Genomic DNA, 8,133 nt, shown 5'->3' on the forward strand with positions numbered 1-8,133 from the left:
AATATTTCTTAGCTGTTCCTCCATAGATTACTGCGCCGTAATTCAAATAATTCCCGTACAAAGCTCTATGGTACAGCATCATCACTCTTGGTGTGCCACCATATCTTATACCACTGATTATTTTTAGCATGTTTTGTCTGTCCAGCACATTTTGTTTCAGCATTTTAACATGTATACCGTATCTGAGTGCCTGATCAAGTGTTATACCTAAATATTTGTAGCTCCTCACTGTTTCTAGGGTTTCTCCTCCCATTCTTAAGTGGAGTTGTTTATCACTTTCTTTAAATAGCATTGCCTTTGTTTTTGAGCTATTAAGACGTAATCCTAACTCCGTAGCTTTTGCCATAAATCGGTTTATTTCAGATTGCATCTTGTTAATGGCCTTTTCTAAAGATTTTGCTTTGACAATTTTTAAAAAATCATCTGCAAACTGTAAAGTTGTTATATCTGGGTCGAGGTTTGTATTATGCAAAGAAGCTGTGTAAATATTGAATAAAACAGGTGACATAACATCGCCCTGTGGTACTCCAGTACAAATAGTTTGGCTGACAATTCCTTGATCGGTGTGAATGAGGGTTTTCCGGTTGTTTAAAAAGTTGTAGATCCATGTGCATGTATCTTCGTTGAAACCATTTTGTATCATGATATTGTATAATTTATCAATGTCGACTGTGTTAAAAGCATTTGAAAAATCAAAGAAGACACCAATTGTGGTATAGTTGGCTCTTCGTGCTGCTTTGATTAGGTTTGTTGCATACGTAATACAATGCTCAGTAGACATACCTTTGCGAAAACCAAAAGATAAATCTGGGATGACATTGTTCTTTTCACACGTTTGTTGGATGTCTACTAATACTGCTGCATTTAATATTTTTACAACGGTTGGTAAAAGCGCTATAGGTCGGCTTTAACTTATTTCATTCGGTGGTTTGTTGGGCTTTAATATAGGGATAATTTTTATTTCCTTTAGGTGATCGTCTAGAGTTGCTTTTTGCCACATTCCGTTTAGCAATTCTATTATTTTTGTAACTGATTGTAGATCTAAATTTTTTAATGCATTATAGTTTATATAGTCTGTACCTGGTGATGATGTTGGGGATTTGTTTCTTATGAAGTTTTTCCAATGTCGATAGGTTAATATGGATGTTCTTGTATTGTTTGCTGGCGAGAGAGGTTCTCTGTAATTTGATGGGCCAAAGTTGCTGGTGAGAAACTGTGAAGCCATATCCTTGCTGGTGTTTATAGAATTGTTTTTAGGGTTGGTAACAGGGAGGAATTTTAATCGTCTAACGAGTTTCCAATTTTCATGTGAATTTCTAGGATCAATGGAGCTGGAGAGTTCTATCATTTTGTTTTTAATGTGTTCAAGTTTGGATTTCAAGAAAATAGCAGAAGATCTTTTCCAAAAAACTAGGTTTTCACTACTACAGCATTGATTGTAACTACGTAGTGCGTTTTGTTTTTGTTCATAGAGCTGTGACAACTCCGAGCTCCAGTAATATTTTGGTGTATGTTTGCTTATTTTTTTGTGTTTTTTAGTTATATTTTGGGAAAGTTTAGACAGATCTTTCAAGTCTTCGAATTCCCAGTGCTCAACCTGTGCCATTTCCTCCGATATTTTTTGTTTATCGTAGTAGTATTTTTGTTTACGGTTTATCCTTAAATCCAGACAGATCTCAATAAATAGGTGTCCACTTCCTCCGAAATTTTAGAGAATCCGCTCAAGCTAACCCGGACAGAGCCGAGTCAAATAAAATCACCACTCTTGGCTCTCTTGCTCAAGATCAACTCCCTACTCAACCGAGTGGTGAGTTTAGCAGACTCGCAAGGAGTCTGAGTCTGATGGGAAAAAAAAATCCGTTGAGTAAAAATAAAATCCGCTCACAGGTAGGCTGATTTTAAATCCTTGAGTCGGGAAGAGTCTCTTGGATTTGACTCGCTTGAGTATTTTATTTTGACACGCTTGAGTATTTTTTTTGACTCGCTTGAGTATTTTTGTTTTGACTGCGATTCTTTTCGGCTAGCTTGATTTTTTTTAGATTTTGACTCAAGGTTTTTCTGGCTTGCTGGAGTCGTTTGATTTTGACTGGCCTGAGTCGTTTTTTCTACTCGCTTGAGGCGTATGGAGTTTGGATTTTGGCTCGGTTCGTCGTTCTTGTGGAGTGGACTGGTAGAGATGATTGATTCCTTTACCTGTATTATACAGGCTTAACATTTTTATTGATCATTGCGAAATTGCGTTTTGAAATTCGAAAACTGTAATTCAAAATTAAGAATTCCCTTTCAAAAATTCTAAATTTGACATTTTTAATACAAACTTATTACAATTTTAATATAAATAAAATTTTTGAAATTCGTAACTCAGGGTTGAGAATGAGCCCTAAAAATTCACAATTCCTTTATCGAAATTCAAACTTCAATCATCAGAATTCTAAATTAAAATTTAAAATTTGAAATTCGAAATTCAAAAATCAACCTACAAAATGCAAAATGAGAAATTTCAGATAGCAGATTTCAGAAATCAAAATTATAAATCAAAAACACAACATTTGAAATTTAACATTAAAAATTCCATATAGAAAATTTGGAATTCATAGTTTAAAATGAAAAATCTTGAATTTTAAATTCAAAATCCGATTTAAAAATCAATTTTAAAAATTTAAAATTTAAGATTGCCAATTCTAAATTCAATTCAAAATTCCAAATTCCAATTTTAAAACTCAATATAGAAAATACAAAACAATTCAAAATTTTAAATTTAAAGTTTAAATTTTAAATTTAAAATTCCAAATTTTTAGTTCTTAATTCGTAATGCTCAACTAAAATTTAAAAATGCAAAATTCTAGATCAAAAATTGAAAATTTACAATTCAATGACAAATTCTGAGTTATTAATTCTGTATTTCGAATGATGAATTGTGGAATTGAAATTTTGAATTACCTTCGGTCACTTGTTGGATATTATTCATGATCTAAAAATCCTCATGGTGTTGTAGTATAGTAGTTTTTTTGATTTTATCACGGTGGAAAAAAATTTCATGGGTCTTGACTCAAACATTCAGTCAGCGAAACTTTTTTTTTTGTAGAGAATTTCTCTACAAAAAAAGTTTCGCTGATTGAATGTTTGAGTCAAGACCCATCTCTGGGTCGCAGTTTAAAAATAGAAATAAGGCGGTACCAAACACCGAAATTGGCTGGATATCCAAATACGGCAAACGCATCATTTCTCATCATAACTGACAACCCGTGCAGGATATGAGAAGGCAATGCAAATCTTGCCGTGCTTAAAAATGTCCAAACTTGATTCCAACTACCGTAAGATGAAATTGATGGGAATAGAAATAGACCAAGAAAAATGATTATGATCACATGGGAGAACTATTCCCTTCATTCCGATAGACAACGACACTCAACCAGTATAATATTCATACGCCAGGTTGGTCTCCTGTAGTAGAATGTTAATACATGGGCCCCGGAGAGGCGCAAGATGTGGGTTCAAGTCTCACCGGGAGACAAGGCGAATTTTTTTTTTTTCGCATGTTTTTCATCATCAATTTTCCTTTATCTAGTCCCTGAAATTTCATCTAAGTTGGATTCATTTCTCTACAAAAAAAGTTTCGCTGACTGAATGTTTGAGTCAAGACCCATCTCTGGGTCGCAGTTTAAAAAAAGTTATTTTGAATTTTCAATAAAGAATTTCGATTGTAAATTTCGTATTTTGAAAAAAGAATTATGAATGTTAAATATAAAATTTTGAATTTTGAATATAACATATTGAATGTTAAATATAAATTATAGAATTTTGAAAGTTTTGAATTTAAGTACTTAAATTTGAACTTTGAATTTCTAAATATGGATTTTGAATTTTAAATTTAAGATTTTGCATTTTAAATTCTGATTTTTGAAAATAGAATTTTGAATGATTAATTTCAAATATTGTGTTTTCAATTTGTAATTTTAATTTTTGAATTATATTTTTTGCAGTATAATTTTGAATTTTCAATCTGAAATTTGGAATTTATAATTTTGCATTTTGTAGGTTCAATTTTGAATTTTGAAGTTTGCATTTTAAATTTTGCGATTTGAATTTTTTTTCTAGAATTTTGAATTTATAATGTGAAAATTTGATGGCTGAAGTTTGAATTTTAAATATGGAATTTGGAATTGTGAATTTTGCATTTTGAATGCTTATTTTTGACTTTTAGTTATGAATTTTAAAATTTTTATTGTCAATCATAAAATTTGTATTAAAATAATCGAATTTTGAATTTTTGAAAGTGAATTCTTTATTTAGAGTTAAAGTTTTAAAATTCCAAACGCAATGATCATTCAAAATGTTAAGTATTTTTGAAAATTTTAAAATGGACCATAATAAATAATTGCGTTAACGTATTGTTTCGTGTATGATTACAAACTTAATTGGCTTATGCCGTCATTTTTCAAAACAATTTCTAAATGAATAATATTTACAGATAGAAATTAAGAACTCTCTTGTAATTTATATAGCGCACTACAATCAGCGACGCAAGCAAACAGCGCGAATAGAACAAATTTGGTTCAAACCAGACACCCAACGCTTGTCCCGGTATATACAACCTGTATAATACAGGTAAAGGAATCAATCATCTATACCAGTCCACTCCACAAGAACGACGAACCGAGCCAAAATCCAAACTCCATACGCCTCAAGCGAGTAGAAAAAACGACTCAGGCCAGTCAAAATCAAACGACTCCAGCAAGCCAGAAAAACCTTGAGTCAAAATCTAAAAAAAATCAAGCTAGCCGAAAAGAATCGGAGTCAAAACAAAAATACTCAAGCGAGTCAAAAAAAATACTCAAGCGAGTCAAAATAAAATACTCAAGCGAGTCAAATCCAAGAGACTCTTCCCGACTCAAGGATTTAAAATCAGCCTACCTGTGAGCGGATTTTATTTTTACTCAACGGATTTTTTTCCCATCAGACTCAGGCTCCTTGCTAGTCTGCTCAACTCACCACCGAAGAAAAAATCACATGTGCTGTGCTGAGCAGATTTTCTAGTCATCTAATTTGACTCTACTCACCACTTGAGCGATTTTTTTTTCGGAGCGAGTATGCGGTGCTTGGTGAGTAAGGTTCAAAAAGGAATCTTGATTTTATTTTAAACTCGCTCAGCCTGGGGTGGATTTTTTTTCTGTTCCGCCTCACACTCACGTTCGTATGAGCCGATTTTTACTCGTTGAGTTGATTTTTTGCAAGCTTGGCTTCTCTAGCAAGTTGATCCAGCTTGCCTTGTTGAGCAAGGGTTAAAACATTCCAAGTTCCAATTCGTGTCCGTGTTTTCATGCTAAAAGTCGTCGCCAAAGTTCCAGGTCGGTCATTTCTTTCGGATTCCGTAACAATTTCAAATCGGGAGCAGTAGGTTGTTAGCCTAAAGTCCCTATCCCGCGATGGGGCTGCCATCTTGGACTTAGCTGGCGGGAGCCGCATTTCATAAACTCAGCCGCTTGCTGCAAGACAGACGCTGTTTGAGCCGCCCCTGACCTGCACACTATTAATTTTTTGGTGTAAATTTATGTCAAAAAGGATGCACAAAAAAGAAGCATCACTTTTGACATAAAATTACACGAAAAAAAGCAGAAACGCTTGAAGACATAAATTCCCTGACGTAAATTTAATAACGTATTTAACATAATATTAAATCATCGATGATGTAAATTTGTGGTTAATTAGACGCACAAAAGAAAAGCATCGTTTTTGACATAAATTTAGATCGTTACCGAAAAAAACATGTCAAGGTGTAAAATTTCAAATTTTACGAAAAAAATTGTTATTAAACGTTATTTTAGTTTAAAAATAATGGAATCACAGAGATCCTCTAAGTGATGCCAAAATTTCGAAACTAAATTAACGCTTATTAACAAGAATTTCTGCAAACTGTGAAATTTTACACAAGAAATGTTTTTCTGGAAACGATCGAAGTTTATATCAAACACTTCACTTTTGTGCAAACGGATTCTGAAGAAATTTCAAGAGGTTAAGTAATGGTGAATTTGAAACCAATTCTCCTATTCGCAGAAGTCAAACAACTTTCAGAAAGTATATGTTACTGTTTGAAGGATTTTTTTTTTCAATTGAAGAAAAAGACTTGATAAATATTTTTATATTGAAATTTATTTAAAGCCATCCAACAATTTTGTTTAATTTATAAGAATATCTGATAACATTGAAAGTTGTCATTAAACTAGTAAGACACTCTAAAACACAACTAATCCAGGGCTAAGAAAGTTCTTTGCACTGAGCGCGCCTTAATTTAAAGTTTCTCTAAAGCAGAAAACAATCGAGTATGTAATTTCAAATTTGCAGTCAAACTACAAAAAGCACAGAAATAATCTTGTTTGAACGAAATATGGAAAGGGTAGGTGGTCTTCCATTTGGAAGTGGAATTTAAGCCACCTGCTAAGAACCGGAAGCATGTTGGGCCTTTCGTTATAACTTCTAACGTCAACAATCAACAACCTAAAAATGACTGAACAGCTCGTCAGATTCTAAATTAAGAAAGTATCAGTTACTTACTTAACGATAACTCCAGAGCTGAGCGATCTTACAAAAGAAATCCTTAGTGCGAGTTTGATGGGACTGCTACATTCTGTTGGTATCTTCGTGCACCTTACTATTGATTCGCCTGGATCAGGCTCCGTTTTCATTTCCTGTCGCCTAATTTCAAAGCATTTTACTATATGAATTTAGGTTTTCACAATACCGTAATATGAAGGTCAGAATTCCCATCATTGCTAAGCTACTTGTCCAATTTCAAAACATTCTAAGCTTAATTACAATTTTACCCTAAATTGAAAATTTCGTCTCCGTATTCAATGTATTCAACATCGCTTTGATCGAACGATAAAACAATGGCCTTGTCGAAATGGTTTTTCTAGTTTTATAGCATGACTAGTGCCAATCGATTTGTTTAATTTCCACTTGTCTTGTCGCTTAATTTTCAGTATCTAGTAAGATGCTGACAGGAAAACCTACTTGAATCCAAACTTTATTTCGTTTGCATTGATCAGCTCTTCACTGCCATCAAGAGACCAACTGGACATCCGCGGGTCGAGGAAAAACATTCCCAAGATCGAATTGTTTATCAGTGGGTCTCGTTGAGACTTCACTGTAAAAGCATTTTCATCACTAGTGGCAAGCCAGCGGCAGATATCGTTGATTTGGTAATCATTCTATTCATGGATTTCACAGGACAGGACATGAATGTAGTGGTAAACTTTTTAGAAAATTTTCGTTAACCGAAAGTATCATATTCGTGATGTCATTGTTACTCCTTAGACCACTTTTCAAAAAGCATAAAAATTCTCACCTTCCTATCCGAAACGCTTAGTAAACTTTTTGAAATTTGAATCCGCATCCGGGTAGTACTTGTCAGCCAAATATAATTGTCTTTATTTATTTGGAAGGCGAAGTTTTTCCCACCTCTAGGTACTTCATCGCTCTTCCAAAGCAAGCGATCAGGACTCGACCTGAACATCCAAAAAAAGATATTCACCCTTATTCTGGTTTACGGCGTATCTGACTTTCGTTCGAACGGATACTTTCGATCGAATTCGAAAAAGCTATTCTTGTTTTCGTTCGAACGCGATACGTTTGATGTTGGTGTTACCAGATCATGTTCGAAAAATCAAAGCACCCGGATTGGACAAAATGACGTTTCTCGTCAGAAATTTATTGTAAACAATTGTTTTGTTTCTTGTGAAATTTTACCGATCTTAGTCGGTCATCACGGAAAACACGAAAGAAAGAACAGAATTTTCGTGTGTTTTTGGTAATTTTGTTTTCTCCCATGTACGCGATTTTTCATGTCAAGATCCACGAGTGTCAGGGTGGAGGTTGTCAGAAAAGCGGTGCCGATGGAGCTGATTCGTTTTCGTCAACGTTAGCAGCAGCAAGCTGGGCCCGTATAACATTTCAATCTTAAGGTGCAGTGGACAACAATGGTCCCCCAGGAGCTGGTTGATTCTGGACGTAAGAAGCTGTTCTCAATGCCAGTCGGTGATGGTTGTGATAATGCTGCTGCGGTTTAAAACCTCACCCGCCGAGAGGAACGAGAGGAACTTTTAAATAAAAGTGTGCTTTAAATTTTTGAATTAA

The sequence above is a fragment of the Uranotaenia lowii genome, chromosome 3 (genome assembly GCF_029784155.1).
Source record: "Uranotaenia lowii strain MFRU-FL chromosome 3, ASM2978415v1, whole genome shotgun sequence".
Lineage (NCBI taxonomy): Eukaryota > Metazoa > Arthropoda > Insecta > Diptera > Culicidae > Uranotaenia > Uranotaenia lowii.